Consider the following 17,701-nt stretch of genomic DNA (forward strand, 5'->3'; position numbering starts at 1 on the left):
GAGGGTGTTAAGAAAGTGATACTCCGTAATCGTATTTGCAGATTAGTAAACCCGTATCTATGTGGCTATTTGTTTAATGAAAATTGCGTGTTAGCAGGTGTAGTGATGATGATACAAAATATTCTAGAAGGTTTGCCAGAAGCAAAGTTGACAGAGAATAATCCTCCAGATTCTAAAATGGTGCCAGTAATGTGGAGAGGAAAGCAAAGACACCAGACCAGAAGACTCATCAGATGTTGGCAGTGTTGGGGGAGAAGGGCACCAACGAGTGAAGTGCCGCACCCAAGGTTCTCCTTGCAGTTATACCTGTCTAACCTCTGGTCACCTATCTCGAGATTCCCAACAAAAAGCGACGAGATCTGGAGGGCTGTTGTGCACCACCCTCCTCTCAATATCCGAAGAAGATGAAGAGAAAGCCCCCCACCCTGCTGGACAGCTGCAGCAGTAGTTGACGAGGCAGCGGATACGATGGGCGTGGCCCAACGGGTATGCAGGCCAGGGTGCCTTTCTCGGTACCCCAAAACCTAAACCTCATGGCATATGAGATGGCATTAGGGTGCGACGGTAATGCAAGCAAATCGCTAGCCTATTTGGTGACGGGGGTTTTTGCGCTAAAAAACGTTGAACAAAATTACAATATTTCAGTGATAAATGGAAAGATGACATAAATAATTAGGAATACAAAAATAGATACCTCTTTGTTCAGCTTTGTGTTCAGGCACCTTTGTTTCTGCTAAGGAGTGACGTCTAAGTATAGCTAATCAGTCAGTCGTTAGAACAGACGAGGAAATGGATGACGAACTCCTCAAAATTTCCTTAAGACTTGGAACCTATACCAGAGAGAGTTAAATGGCGAAGAGTGCAGAAACAATAGTGCTCAGGCAGCAAATCGTCGACTGGAATACGAACTTGGTACAACCTTTAAACAGAGGAGTACCTCAGAGGAGTGCACTAGGCCTAATCTTATTCTGCATTTATACTATCGCTCTATCAAAAATACTACAAAAGCATGGTGCAAAGTTCAAGCTATTGGGGGAAGACACAATTTTACTTCTACACAAATGATAAAAAATATATTACTGAAACTCTAAACAGAATCCTTGATGGAGTGGGAGAATGAATGACAATTAAACAACTAAAATTTGATGATAACACGTCTGAATTTATGGTGGTGGAAAAGAGATACAGAATGAGAAGCTTAGACGACATTCAAATAAACATAAATATTGACTCAATGCTGATATCTAGTAAAGTTCGTGATCTAGGCGTATTTCTTGAATACAGCTTGTCTCTCAATGCCCAAATATATAATGTAGTAAAAATGCTGATTAACATCTAAGAAATATTGCTTTTATAAAAAGTATCAGGATGGATATTCCGTAAAGCAACTTCCGATAAACTTTGTGATTACCACAAATTGCTAATGTAACTCCATCTACTACAATCTGCTTAAAGTAAAACCTAAGAAATTGAAAAAAAACTAATAAACAGAAGTGAAAGACCGATAAAAGATCGCCAACCGAGGGAAAGGATCACTCCTATACTAATTGATCTACATTGGCTGCCGATTTAAGCGAAAAGAGAGTTTGAAATATGTACAATAACCTACCAAGTTATCAGAACGGGAATTTCTGAATATATAAGAGAGTTGCTACTTATTATGCAAACAACGAATCGTGTTGACGCGAGAATAGTTACAGATGGTTTCAAATTATTAGAACCTAGATATAAGTCTGCTACTGTTGGCTCTAGAGCCTTTAAATATGCAGCCCCAACCCCATACAAGAGGCTCCCACGAGACATCTGAACAATTGAAGATATTAAGGCTTTCAAGAGGACACTGGAGACTTTCTTACTATGACAGTTTTTAGATATTGTTGATCAAACAGCAGGCGAGGAATATGCACTGTAAGATAATAAATGTTCCGGAATGAACATCAAAAAACGACCGTTGAGGTCCTGTATAGGGTAGGGTTCCTCTGCTTTATAAGACTGGATAAGCAACCCTTTAAGTAAAAGTAAAGTAGAATCCTACCATATAGAAATTAATTGATGGACTGCATAAAGAACAGACAGTTAGAGATGCATGCCATGTAAAGTTACTGGCAGGTCATGAACCACAACAAAAACTAAAAAGTAGAGATACAGACAGAATGAAATTTGATATTTTCCTAGATTGGAAAAACATGGATGCTATAGAGTACTTGAGAACCTTGTTCATAATTATCAAATAAACCAGATAAATCTATATTAAAGTTTTTATTTTTTTTTTAGTGTGTGTTTTTTACATTTCTTCGAGCCTTGTTTTACTTTTCAATTAAAATTTTAAAGTTTTGAGTGGTTATGAATTTATAGACAAATTATTTATACATTTAGATAACAGTTTTAAAGTGTTGAATGATTAGGAATGTACTAACAAATTATTCTTAATGTATGCCTGGCGCCAAATAAGCTGGCGCCAAAAACCGCTATGCCCAACTGGTCGTGCCAAAATGAAAGTGCCCAAACGGCTGCGCCCAATAGTCTCCTCATGAATCTTAAGGAACCAAGGTCATTGTTAAACCACAATAAAAATGGGCACACATAATATTAGAAGGGTAGTCAGGAATAAAAGAGAACAATACGAATATTACGATAGTTAATTTTACATATAAAATAGTCGTATTATGTAGGGATTCCTTATGTGATTTGAGTTATGTGAAATTCCTCATAACTGGATCTTGGGAACTGAGACTCCAGCCTGCAAAGACGAACCCACTCAGAACTTGATTAGGCAAGCTTAAAAACTATATTCGCCAGAATATCAACCTGCAGATAGTATCATTGCTAATAGCTATTCTAAATTAATGCAAATGGAGACGAGCCATTTTGGAGGATTGATAGATTTCCCTTTATCATTGAAACTTCGGAGACGAAGCCAGTCAGGTAATGGCCTTCTAAGGTATCCATTAATTTCCAGGGAGAGATAGAAAGTAAATTAGTAAATTAATGGAACAAGGGGTTACTGAGGAGAGCAAATTTGCCCTGGCTTTTCTCCAATTATAGCAGTTACGAAAAAGAATGGCTCGGTAAGATTGTGTGTTTATTATAGGAAGTAAAATGCATTTCCATTGCCCTCGATCGATAAATTTCTGGCAAAGTTACGGAACAGTAGACATTTTACTACTACCGATTAAACATATGGATACTATCAAAACGTCATTTATAGCCAATGACCGACTATTTTAGTTTAATTTTCTTTTTTCAGGGTTAAAAATTATCCCAGTAATTTTTCTATTGTAATGATATTCTTGTTAAAGTAGACATTATCATAATTACAAGGTCAACAGCAGGAGAACATAATAACAATATTCATAAGGTTTAAGGAGCATTGCACCATAATGGTATGAAAATTATTCTATCAAAGTGGAAATGTTCCTGTACATAGGTTGAATTTTAATGCCATATAATAACCCCGGAAGGTATCCAGCCATGCCCTAGTAAAGTAGAAGCCATTAAAGATTTCCCCAGGCACTGTTCCCCTGCGGAAGTAGCTGGGTTACTTGGCCTTGCACACTATTTCTGTAAATTCAAAAGAGGTTTTGGAGAGATAGCTGCCACTCTGATGCTTTAACATAATAAAAATTAATAAATTGGGAGTGGGAGAAATTGGGCCTTTAACTAATTGAAAGCAGCCATAAATACGATGAGTTACTAGCATATTTTTTTATTTGATCGTCAGATTTTAGTGGCAACAAATGCGAGTAACATAGCTGCTGGTGGAATAATTTCTCAACGAAATGATGAGGGTAGAGAGAGTGACACATTTATTTTGCTTACAGGTAATTAAAAGGGGATGAAATAATTGTAGTACCTTTGATTGAGAGGCATTTGCTATTCTTTAGGTTCTGAGTCATTATTTTTTATATATTAGCTCAATCGATTGAGTTGCAAAGTGATCATCAACCCTTATATGATTTATATCACAAAAGAGAATCGACATGTAGGTAAGCGAAGAGGATATTAGAGTTTAACAGGGCCACGTAGAGGGTGAAAAGTAACAAAGTAACTTATGCCCTCTCCAGAGGTACAGTGACAGCAGCTACTAGGTCACATAAGAAGAATGAAGAGCAGACCCAAAATATTGAGTTACCCCATCAACATAGAAAATGGGATAGGAATTCACGTGAGTAGCCACAAAAGGAAAACCACCAGAGAGAGAGAGAGAGAGAGAGAGAGAGAGAGAGAGAGAGAGAGAGAGAGAGAGAGAGAGAGAGAGAGAGAGAGAGAGAGGATTAGGGGATATTTTTTCGAGAGGGGGAGAGGGGAATATTAAACGTGAATGTGCGTGAGCGACAGAGGACATGATAAGGGGCGTCCAGAATTAGTGACTTGATGATGCAGGTGTGATTGACCTAGTAGGGTGGGACATAAAGAAAGTCCGAGAGGAACAGAACAAAATGGAAATGTAGTGAACGATAGCTACCCATCCTTTCTGAACATGCCTTATGATCTTTTTTTTTTTTTCTTTTTTTTGCGAAGTTCATCCTCACTCTTTAATCATTCGAGTGATCCACATTGCACATGCAATCCTATATGTACGGCATTTGGAGATTAGTAACACATTAAGGCGAACACGTGAATCATTCTGTAGGTTAGAAATTAAATCATCTGTAGTAAAGTACATTAAATATGTTCATGCTTCTTACTGTTTCGAACATAAAAACATTGTAGAGGAGGCAAAAAAGTTGCCTATAAACCATATCAAATTCTATAGGATACGAATGGATGTGGTGGGGCCATTTCTTACTGGTATAACACAATATAAGTATATATGTGTATATGTGGTTGCATTTACTCGTTACATTCATTCTTTCGCAATTTTTGATAAGTAAGCAAATTCCTTAGCCAGGGTGTGTGTTCTTTCATTACAAGCTTGGTTGCCCAAAATATTTGATAAGTGATAATGGTTTCGAGTTTATAAATAAGGTGGAGAAATCAGTCACGGACTTGAAAGAAATTGAACGCTTTTCAATGACTGCATATAGGCCTTCAGCTAATGGCTGTATGGAATCTCATAATAGGGAAGTGATGCGAATTTTACGCTACTTAGTGGTTGATGACTTGTGTCACTAGAATGCCATGTTTCCTACGGCCGAGCTTGCTTTGAGCTTGGCATAAAATACCTCATTGAGGGACAAGCCTTTCTTTTTAGCGTATGGACAGGATCCTGTGTTACCCTATGCGGCCCTGATTAATTCGCAACAGTTAGTAAATATTTGACTGAACAATCCCGAGTCTATTTACTACATCTCTAAGGAGAGTAATGAGCACTACCGAAAGGTTTTCAAAAGAACTAATGAAAAAACAGATCAAAGTATGAAGCATGGTTAAAAACCAGTAAAGGTTGTTTTGGGTGATGTAACGACTACAACCTAGGAAACGAAAACTGGACCCTACTCACGTGGTTACGTACCGAGTAAAGATGGTTAAATCTAACACGGTAGTGATATAAAACGTCATTTGTGAGGCAATGTCTAAACATCATCAGCCACACATACAATGTACCTGATAAAAGAAAAAAAAAGAGAGGAAGGTTAAATAGGTCAGGTATGATTCGTCACGCGAATGCTGTGGTATTGACATGCTTACATGATTCCTTAAGGGCAAGTGGCTACGGGATTAAAATTCAGCCCTTCTGCAAGGCAATGTAAAACAGTGCGTAGAAGTGAATACCATATACTTACTTATAGCTATAATAAGGGAAAGGCAGGGATGCGGAATGATTTTATCGGGAAACGGCCAGTGATCACTGATCTATTGTTATAATGGCGAAACGGTGATGAAGTTTTGTGCTGCAAAATTGTGCCATAATCGTGGATAAATAAAATCGAGGGATGAAGCAATGACTATCCCACCTGTTCTGGGTCATATTGCCCGCAACCATAGGGAGGTTATTGTTGAGTATGTATAATACCGATATTCATTTGATCTTTTATCTTTGGGTATTCTTTTTTATAAAGTTCATAGGAAGAAATAAGTTGAATTGTTTCATATTTATTTTTAAAATTTTTATTTATAATATCTGGTTTTTAATTTTTGTGCAAGATATATATGCATTTTATTTTGTATTTTTGTCTATTGCATGGCATGCCCTACCCTCGATCGAAGTGTCCTCCATGTATCATAGAATATTGAGGGAAAGTGCAGACCTCCTCTGGCAGTGAGGAGTATGGGTTGGGGGAGTAGTGTCCTAGGCCTTACATAAAGATTATGTAGATGTATATGCGTTTTATACAGTGAGATCAAAGCCCTTTTTAAAAATAATATGATTGTTATAAACTGTTGGGCAAGATCATTGAACTATCTTATAATTGACGTGTCTTAGAGTTGTTTGGGATAAGTATATTTCCTTTCTTGTTGTTTAAAAAAATCTAGTAGAATCGGCTTATTGATTGAACAGCAATGCGTTACTTGCTCAGAATTGTGGCAATGCCACTGAAACTCTCACAAGATCTAGTGTATAGGGTACTTACTTGAGAATATGTCGATGTGTTCATTTATTCACGAATGTTTTGTAACACAAATGGACATGTTTTGATATCTCAATAAATGTCGACATGGAATATATATATATATATATATATATATATATATATATATATATATATATATATATATATATATATATATATATATATATATATATATATATATATATATATATATATATATATATGCATATATATAACGGATTTTGAGCGAAGCGAAAAATCTATTTTTGGGTGAGATGGCCATGTCGTCCTGATGGAAGTTCCTATAGGGTAGCTTCCTAGGGTATATTACAACTACGGCGATATTCCCAGAGAATTTACCTTAAGGTACCAGAATTCTAGCTCCTGGAGCGAATATCCCTCCTGAAAGGGATATCGCGACATATCCGAGGACGTATTCTAGACACGTCACATGGCAATCTACATCCTGGACAGAGATTTCGTCTCGTAGGAGGTGATTGGCGAGATACGAATTCGGGAAAGAAAAAGGGGAGCCGCTCCCAAGGCTTCCCTATCCCCCGATTCGTATGCGTGCCTGGCGCCAATCCTGGCGCCATCTGTATTCCTTGTAGCGTACACGAGGTGCTACAGATACTGTATGTAGGGAGGGGTCCTACAGCCCTTTCTTAGAAAGGCAAGGGCGGGTCCATCAGGACGACATGGCCATCTCACCCAAAAATAGATTTTTCGCTTCGCTCAAAATCCGTTTTTTGGGCTCAAGCCATGTCGTCCTGATGGAAGTGTACCAGAGCATTACTGTATCTGTGGACTCTCAGAACGTGCCGTACTCCCCGGAGGTAATTTTTTCCTGGTCGACTAGACCTAGAGACCTAAGATGTTACCGTTATACATCTTTTCAACTAACTATAAACTATGTTAGAGCTTCCTGCCCCCTACAGGGAAGAGTCCTACTAGACTCTGGAAAAGTCTCGAAGAGTACATATATCTATGTATGAATACCAGGCAAGCTAATATAGTGGTCTCGCCCTATATTAAGTAAAGCATAGTTTGTATAGAACCACTGCGTCAATATATATTGACCAGTAATCCGCACAATACTTGTATTGGACAAAGGTTTATATCCGCATAGGAAGAAACTAATAAAACCGCCCTCGTCCCTTTATGGGACGGAGTCCTCCCATTAGGGGACTACATAAACCAATGCAACATAGCTTGAATAACAGAACAATTCTATCAGAATTATCCCAGATAAAATACATAGAATTAAATGCTCAATTATACCAATAAATTGACACAGGTGAAAGAGACGCAAGGTTCTCAAGAACAAGTTTATTGACAGACAATAAACAGACAGGTTAACAACAAATATATATATATATATATATATATATATATATATATATATATATATATATATATATATATATATATATATATATATATATATATATATATATATATATATATATATATATATAAGAGGATAACCCAAAACTTTAAGCATAAGTATGATAGTAAACAGAACTTGTTTATCTGAAAGAAAAACCATTAAACGCCACTTTAATAAGATACCGAGGTATCAAGTCATAAAAGTCTGTATTACAAATCAATCACATTAGCGTTAGAAACGCTCGGCACACATGTCTGTACTTATGCTAGGTTCACCTTTGAAAAAAGGAACAGTCTATGTAGGCACTTGGTGCCCTCATTTAGTTTGTAGTACAGTATGTACCTACACACTCACCCTGGACTTAATCGTCCCAATTAAGACCACTGTTCCTCGCAGAGTTAAACAGTAGGGTTAACTACACGACCCACTGCTACCACAGATCTCTTAAGTTCCTCTACTTGCTTCGCATAGTGGCGAAAGAACACCCTGGAAGACTTCCAGCCCGTGTATGAACGGAGATGTTCAAAATCCATACAATTAAAGAAATTTAGGGATGAGGCAACTTTCCTCGGATCGTGACCTGCGGGTGTACTGTCAGGATCCGCTCTGCGAATAAAATATGTGATTATCGCTCTGAGTTGATTCAGAGATAAATTTGAGCCTGATGTTTCTCCCCTGAATAGTTGACCACCATTGAAGTCTAAAGTTCTACGAAGATAGACCTTTAGGCATTCTACTGGACATAGAGATGCATCTTCTTTCAGAGGGCAGATTCTCCAGGGACCCCACCTGTTGGTGGGTAACTCATTCTTGGCGAGAAACGTAGGATCCGGAAACAGGTTCAGATCCCCCCCATCCAGGAACTGAACACGACCTGCCTCTCTCGAGAGGGCTACGATCTCACTAACCCTGGCCCCGGACGCGAGTGCAAATAGGAAAATAACTTTTTGCGTCAAATCCTTTAACGCACATTCTTCATTGCTCAACAGGGAGGCGAAATGAAGAACTTTGTCTAAAGACCATGAGATGGGCTTTGGAGGTGCTGAAGGTCTGAGCCTAGCGCAGGCTTTCGGAACTTTATTAAAGATCTCGTTACCTAGGTCGATCTGGAAGGCAAATAAAATGGGTCTCATCAAAGCAGATTTACACACTGAAATCGTGTTAGCTGCCAACCCTTGGCCATGGAGGTGGATGAAGAATGATAAGCAGAAGTCTGTTGAGATCTCCTGCGGATTCTTTGCCTTTACAAAGGCCACCCATTTTCTCCAAGATGACTCATATTGCCTTCTAGTCGATTTGCACTTATATTCCTCTAGGAAGTCTATGCTGGCTTTCGAAATCCCGAAACGCTTTCTCACCGCAAGGGCGAGAAAATCATGAGCTGCAGGGTCCGGGTTTTCTGTAATGAAGTGCAGACAGTCGACTTCTGGACTCGCTGGGTCAGAACTGGATGTGGTAGCAGCACAAACTTCATCTGTAGTTCCAACGCCAAGGAGAACCACATACTGTTCGGCCACTTGTGGGCCACTATTGCCGCTACCCCCTTGAAGGATCTCAGTTTGTTGAGGACCCTCAACAGAAGGTTGTGAGGAGGAAACAGATAAATCCAGGACCATCTGTTCCAGTCGAGGGACATCGCGTCCACTGCTTCCGCTAAGGGGTCCTCGTACGGGGACACGTACAGGGGCAACTTCTTGTTGTCTTTCGTCGCAAAGAGGTCTATTTGCAGTTCTGGGACTTGATTCAGAATGAAGGAGAATGATCCTGCGTCTAAGGACCATTCCGACTCTATCGGTGTTAACCTGGATAGAGCGTCCGCTGTCACATTGCGGACTCCTTGAAGGTGAACTGCCGACAGGTACCACTTCTTCTTTACCGCCAATCGGAAAATGGCTAACATCACCTGGTTGAGAGGTGGTGACCTCGACCCTTGTCGATTCAAGCATCTCACAACCACCTCGCTGTCCATCACCAATCTTATGTGGATCGAGTGACGCGGGGAGACTTTCTTTAAGGTAAGGAGCACTGCCATAGCTTCTAGAAAGTTTATATGAAAGGTCCTGAATAGCTTGGACCAAGTCCCCTGGACTTTTTTCCGATGAGAGTGACCTCCCCATCCCTCCTTTGAGGCGTCTGAGTGAATCGTCATCGACGGGGGAGGTGGCTGAAGAAGAACCGACTTCTTTAGATGTCTGGCTTGGGACCAAGGTCTGAGAAGAGTACGTAGCCGAGGCGGCACTGGTCTTCTCAGATCTCTTCGCACGTTTGATGCATACCTTCTCCAAACTCCGGTTGCATCCTTTAGCTGTGCTCTTAGCACTGGGTCTGTCACTGAAGCAAACTGGAGAGAGCCTAGTACCCTCTCCTGTTCGCGTCTTGATATCCTTTCGGAATCTAGAAGTCTCTTGACAGAGCCCGCTATCTCCTTCCTTTTCTTCGTCGGGATGGAGAAACTGTGTGACAAAAGGTGCCAGTGGATTCCCAGCCACTGGAACTTTTGGGATGGAGAAAGTCGAGACTTTTTTCTGTTGATCTTGAAGCCTAGGTACTCTAGGAACTGGATTACCTGACTGGAAGCTTGCAAGCATTCGGTCTCGGATGCTGCCCACACCAGCCAGTCGTCCAGGTAGGCTACTACCTGAATTCCCTTTAGGCGTAATTGTTTGAGAGCTGCGCTCGCAAGCTTCGTGAAAATCCTTGGGGCTATGTTTAGCTCGAATGGCATGGCTCTGAAGGCGTATAGTCTCCGTTGTAGCCTGAACCCTAGGTAGGGGGAGAGTCGACGGCTGATTGGAATGTGCCAATAGGCGTCTGACAAGTCTATAGAGACTGAGTATGCCCTCTTGGGCAGTAAGGTCCTCTTGAATTTGCAATTCACTATGAACTTGTTGAGTGGCGACAAGTCCAGAATGACTCTGAGCTTTTCCGAGTCTTTCTTGGGAACACAAAACAGCCTCCCTTGGAATTTGATGGACTTCACCTTTCGGATCACCTTTTTCTCCAACAGTTCTTGAACGTACTCCTCCAAAACGGGGGTGGAGTGTTGGAAAAACCGAAGGCACGGGGGTGGAGTGCTGTACCAGCTCCAGCCCAGTCCATTCTTGAGTAGGCTTTGGGCCCAGGGATCGAAGGTCCAGCGATCCCAAAATTTCATCAGTCTCCCTCCTACCGGTATCGTTTCACTTGGACTGCCGTCCTGAGGTCTTGCCTCCCTGACCACGACCACCTCTGAATCCCCTTCCCCTTGAGGGACGCCTAGACGAGCCTCTGGCTGCTCCTCTAGGTTTTGCACGAAAGGAAGAAGACTGTCCTTCGAACGTTGGGGTGAATGTGGTTGACTGACCTGGCACAGCCTGGGGTACCCACTGAAAAGTAGTCGGGGTTTGTGCCACCATCTGGGGCACTGGAGGCAATGGTAATTGCAGTTGCTGTTGCTGTCTAAAAGGCTTGGCTGGCCTAGACGGTAGCCTAGTCCTCATATTCTTCCTCTTTGGTTGAGGACCCTCATCCGGGGAAGACTTTCTTTTGATAGCCAGGCCCCACTTCTGGAGAAGGTTTCTATTCTCCACGGCGGCCTTATCAACAACTTCTTTGACCACATCGGTAGGGAAAAGGTCTTTTCCCCAAATGTTGGAGGAGATTAACTTCCTTGGCTCGTGTCTCACCGTAGCCCCGGTGAACACGAACTCCCTGCAAGCTCTCCTTGCCTTGACGAAGCCATAAAGGTCCTTCATCACTGTGGCTAGGTGAGACTTAGCCACTACCATGAACATTTCATGGACCTTTGTCACTTGCCATCGTCTCAAGAGTAGTCTGATGAGACATTGAGGCAGCCAGTCTTTCTTTTGTCTCGAACTCTCTTCGTAAAAGAGAGTCGGACAGCTTGGGGAGGTCCTCGCCGAATTGCCGTCCGGCAATATCAGCCTCCAACTTTCCCACTGAGAATGTCAGATGGACATCCTTCCAGTCTTTGTGGTCCATAGGCAGGGCCAGCGACAAGGGTTTACACTCCTCCAGGGAGGGGCAAGGCTTGCCGGCCTCGACTGCCTTTAGGACAGCCGCAAACCCTTTCTGTAGAAAGGGGAAGGCTCTAGCAGGAGAGGACACAAAAGAAGGGAGCTTCTTGCTCAATGCAGCTACCTTCAAGTTAGAGAAGCCCCTCTCTTTCATCGAGGATGAAAGTAGGGCTTGAGCCTTAGCGTGGTCCATAATTATGACCTCCTTCGGCTCTGTCTCCTCCCTTGAAGCTGGTTCTTTTCTCAGCCGGACATAGCAGTCCGGATATGATGCCTTGCTGGGCCAGAATTCCACCTCCTCTAGGGGAACTGAACCCAGCTTATCCGAGATGACAATCTTTCCAGTCGTCATCGGCATGTGCTCAGCATACCTCCATGGGTTAGCATCTGAGCATAAGGGATGGTCTTTCACATTGAGCCTTTTCCGGGGCCCACGTGATTCTGCCAGGGACTGCATACGCAGTTCCATAGCAGCCGCCTTCTCCTGATTCTCCTTCTGCATTTGTTGGATCATTCCAACAATCGAAGAGAGGGCCTGTCCCAGTTCTACTGGGAGACCGGCCGATGTTGAAGGGATAGGCTCCGGAATCTGAACCGGAGTAGCCGACACCTCGTCGACCTCATCCTCTACGACATCCGGGGTTTGAACTTCATCCTGACCTTCTGCCAGGAGGTCTTGTTCCAAACGTTCGTCCAGGTCAGACATCCTGTCATCTAACTGGATGTCTTGCATCGCGACTGCGACTTCCACGTCCACCTGGACTTGATCTTGAGGGATCTCCTCTTGAGGCTGGGGAATCACTGCATCAGCTGATGCCTGGGGAAAAAGATACGCCCTCATCTTCTCACTTGGAAGATAAGGGCCAGAGGTGTTCTTCTTGAAGTCCCTTACCCAAGTACGAAGCTTCTCCCTTGCTATATCCCTTGATTCCGCCGTTCTAGGGGAATCAAAAGCCTCAGTAATCAGGTTAGTGCACACAGTACATACCTGAGGGTCCCAATACTGGAGATCATCCTTGGAGACAGCGCATGCTGCGTGTCTCCTACAACACTCATGTCCGCAGAGGTTCTTGCTGCGGACGTTGCAGAAAACATTTCCGCACTTCGGAGGGACCTCCTGTAAAGAGAAGAAATTTCCATGAGTATCAAGTGAACTATGTATCACTGGATATGCATAGTATAGCATAACAATTCATAAAGGAAAGACACACACTTGTGTTTCCCTCACAACCCGTTGTTGCAGCCTTCCAGATAATAAAATCAAAATGGTTTATCTCTTCTAGAGTAACCAATGCAAGGTTTCCAGAGGAAACAGGTGGAGCTCACACCTAAGCAATGATTTTAAAATCCTGGATAATAGACAAGAAAGAACTCAGCTTCCTATCAGAGGGCAACAGCAAAGGGATGTGCAAGAAAACACAATAGTGTTAGAAGACACAGTGCTGTACCAAAACCCTTACCATAGTTTTCTTCTTACTGTATATGTTATACTGAAGAATACTAGTACAGTATAGGGGGATGTGTGCCGGCCTGCCTTTGCCGGCCGGCACACACCACAACTAGCTTTAAAGTATACTACTTAACAGCTATAGGGCGGCAGCACTCTGGTTCAAATGCCTGTGCCGGTCGGCAGCAACTGCCGGCCGGTAACAGCCAATGTTGGCCGGCAATGGCTGCCGGCCAGCAACTACACAAGGTAGTACCCAGCTGCCGGCCACACTCTTGGTGACCGGCAGACAAGGGCTGACATAAGCCGGCCGGCAAAGGTACAAGACCGATGCCAGCCGGCAGCAAAAGAACCAGAGGACTACACCTGCCCGGCTGCTGGCCTCATAGGCCGGCAGCCGGGTCAGGTACAACACTAGAAGAAAAATAGAATGGATGCCGGGATAAGAGTGTACACAACCTCCAAGCCCGGCAACCGAAAGAGTGCATATAAGGAAGGGGAGAAACTAATTCAGGCTTCCTAACCAATGCCGTCTGGCTCTGCCGGCAGGCATGGATGAGGGACCAAGAGAGGTCCGGGCAGCACTCGAAAACATAAGACCCTTGCCGGCCAGCAGCTCTGCCGGCCGGCGAGGGGCTGAGTCAATTCCACATCCTAACCTATACTAAGTCTAGATGTAGAACGACGTACAGTACAGTAAGACCCCTGCCGGCCAGCAGCTCTGCCGGCCGGCAAGGGGCTGAGTCAATTCCACATCCTAACCTATACTAGGTCCAGATGTAGAACGACGTACAGTACAGTAATGGCTCGGCCATTACGAAGAAAGAGGGGGAAGGGACAAGAGGGTCCTGCCAACCTTGCTTTAGTGACAGAACACCCGCAGCCAAGAAACTTATCTTAGCCTAAGGGAGATCTAAGGGGAAAGGCTAGCAATACTTGCCAGCTCCCAGAGCACCAAAGCAAGGAAGGCGTTGCTACTCCCAAGGGAAGAACTTATCCTCCCCCGAGAACAGCAACAAGGACTAGTCTGGTAGATCACAAAAGAAGGAATCATATCCACAGAAACCTTCGGTAGTGACCTAAGGGAGCTAAGCTCCCTTTGTATGTGTTAGGTCAGCGAGGGGGACTCAGCCCCAAGCCAGACAACACAGACTCAGACTAAATACTCTGTTGTTCTGTCCCTCTTGAACCATAACTACAGGAACAGGAAGGTACAGTAACACCCTAGTATAGTTTTATCGAAAATAAATTCGGAAAAAACCACTTAGGGATAAGCCCAAGGCTTAAACAGAGGGAAAGGGATTGCATACCTTCTCCGAAGAAAAGAAAGCAACCGGGGAGTATGATAAAGTATACTAAGGCTCCATAAGCAACTAGCCTAGGCACCAAGAGAATCGATTACCTAATTCACCGAAACTCACTCGTATACTATCTTGGAAATATTCCACACAGTCTAAAATGTATAAAATATAGCCTAAAGCTTCAATAAAATCTTAATTACACTCGGAAAAACCATAATCATGCATGAAGAACTAGGACCAAACGACTAGGCTACATGGCCTAGCGTAGGCCAGAATGGCGAATACTTCGCCAAATAATACTAAGCACGAAAGGAAATCCTATGTAATGCTAAATAGCTAAAATTTATTAAAGCAAAACAACCAGGAATGTCGCTCTGACTAACTAATTTATACCTAGCGAGCGACAGCGTCCAAGACGCCTCTGGTAGGCAACGGCTCTTGTATCAAAGATTAATCCTATTAATCACTCAAAATTTTACCAAGAGCCTACATTTATACATAAAAGACACTATACTCAACTTATCAGAGGCCGACAAAGACGGAGAAGCCATGAAAAGTAAAATAAATCCAAGATTTGCGAGAAAAACAGGAAAAAACACCGAGTTGTTAAGCTACGCAAAAAGGAATACAGATGGCGCCAGGATTGGCGCCAGGCACGCATACGAATCGGGGGATAGGGAAGCCTTGGGAGCGGCTCCCCTTTTTCTTTCCCGAATTCGTATCTCGCCAATCACCTCCTACGAGACGAAATCTCTGTCCAGGATGTAGATTGCCATGTGACGTGTCTAGAATACGTCCTCTGATATGTCGCGATATCCCTTTCAATAGGGATACTCGCTCCAGGAGTTAGAATTCTGGTACCTTAAGGTAAATTCTCTGGGAATATCGCCGTAGTTGTAATATACCCTAGGAAGCTACCTTATAGGAACTTCCATCAGGACGACATGGCTTGAGCCCAAAAATATATATACCGGTTTATTGAAATTCCCATTTCATCTTAATATTTTAAAATATTTTGGCCAAACATCTAAATATACATGTAAAGGTGATAATGTGTTCCCTGTTTTCCAATTTGGCTTTCACAAAGGCCTTCGAGCACATGATGCCCTTCTTACAATCTCCAATGGTGTACAAAAATCCTTAACTGTGGCCCGGATGTTCTTATGATTGGCCGTTATTTTGTTGCTGCCTTTGACCGTGTTAGTCATGATACTCTTGTTTTCAAAGTCAAAAAGTTAGAATACGTAGATCTTTTCTTTGTTTCATTATTGAATTTTTAAGTATTAGATTGGAAAGAGTAGTTGTTGACGAGAACTGTTGTGTGTATAGGAATTTGATATCTGTTATTTCTTAGGGGAGTGTTTTGCGTTCATTACTTTTCATACGATATATACATGATATTTGGTTAGGCATAAGAAACAAGCTTGTTTCCTATGCAAATAATGCTAAGCTCAATGCCATCTACTGAAAGCAGAGCTTTTAAAAGAGAGCTTTCTGAAATCAGTGGCATGACTCAAATTAAGAAGCATGATGTCGAACCTTAACAATACTTAATGTTTGATTATTGATAGGCCAAGGATAATAGCTCCTCGACATTCAGATGTGTGCGTGGATCAACGAAGGATTTTTTACAGTATGTACATGTTAGTGACTCTTGTTTATTCACTATTTGAAACATCTTTATTTATGCATATGCATATTTAGCTATATACAATCGCTTCAAAAGTTTAGGAGTAACTCTTGATTGCATATTTACTATTGAGAGACATATTCGGTTTATGTCTATTTCAACCACCCCATAAAATTTGCTTATTGAGGAGGTCCTTTAGGATTTATGATGATCAACGTAGTCTGACGAAATGTTTTAGAATATCATTCTGTAGTTACTTCGAGTATTGTTCTCCTGTCTGACATTTAACTGCTGGATTTAATTTCTATTTGCTGGAACAAAGTTTGCGTTCTGTTATTTTTTTTTTTATTCCTGATCTTGATATCAATCTCGGTCACTGTCGTTTAGGTAGCATTTTATGCATGTTGCATAAAAGTTTTCATAATTTTTAACATCCTTTGCTTTCAGATCCTTTCAGACTGTATCATCTAGTGCGTAGTACACTACTAGAAATGCAGTTAATTCCAACAGTTTTTCATTTTACACTATAAAGCTCAACACTAAACAGCAGTAAACGTTTTATTCAATCTGTAACCATATTGTGGAATGTTGAACATGTGGAACTTCAGGAACTCAAACTTACAGTGAATATTTTTACGTTGAACACGCTGACATAGGTCTCTATAACTTAAATATTTAATATCTATTTCATTGTAGTTACTGTTCGTAAATAGAGTATATATTAATTTTTCATGACTTTTCTCTTATTTTGATTATGTGTTTCCTTTCCTCAATGGGCTATTTTTTCCTAGTGGAGCCCTATACTTTAATTGTATATTTTATTTTCTCTCTAGAATTCTTGCTACTATAAAGACAGGGCAATACTGTTTTAAAGAAGATGCTAAGAGTTAGGTCCCTTATCTCAAGGCCATTCATTCATCACCAGCCTGTCGATCTAACAAGGATATGTGCAGATTAATCTTCTCTAAAACGAAATTCATTCTTTTTTTTTTCTTTTTTTTTTCAATGGTAAACTGCCCATTTTCCTTGAGGGAGACTAGACATACACACAACCAAAGACTAAATCTTCTGATCTCGATGGAGAAAAATTATCTAAAGGTTTTTCTCAGAATCCCTCAATATTATTACTAGAAATTCAATCGCAAGGTTTTTCCACGACTTGGTGAAAAAAAAAAAAAAACAGTGAGGTATCCAAATATTTATTGGAAATCAATGTCTTTTTGTCTTGGAATTTTCAGTCTTCCAAACACAATTCCAAGAAACGTTGGACTAAAGACTGAAATGAAAATGGCACTAAAACCGGCAAGTTTTTGATATTTTGACCAGAATATTTTTTTTCCTCTTTCTACATCTGTTCAACCACATATATAATACCTATATCATACATACTTACATGCTGAGATACACAAATACACACACATAT

The sequence above is a fragment of the Palaemon carinicauda genome, chromosome 5 (assembly GCF_036898095.1).
Source record: "Palaemon carinicauda isolate YSFRI2023 chromosome 5, ASM3689809v2, whole genome shotgun sequence".
In the NCBI taxonomy this organism is placed as follows: Eukaryota; Metazoa; Arthropoda; class Malacostraca; order Decapoda; family Palaemonidae; genus Palaemon; species Palaemon carinicauda.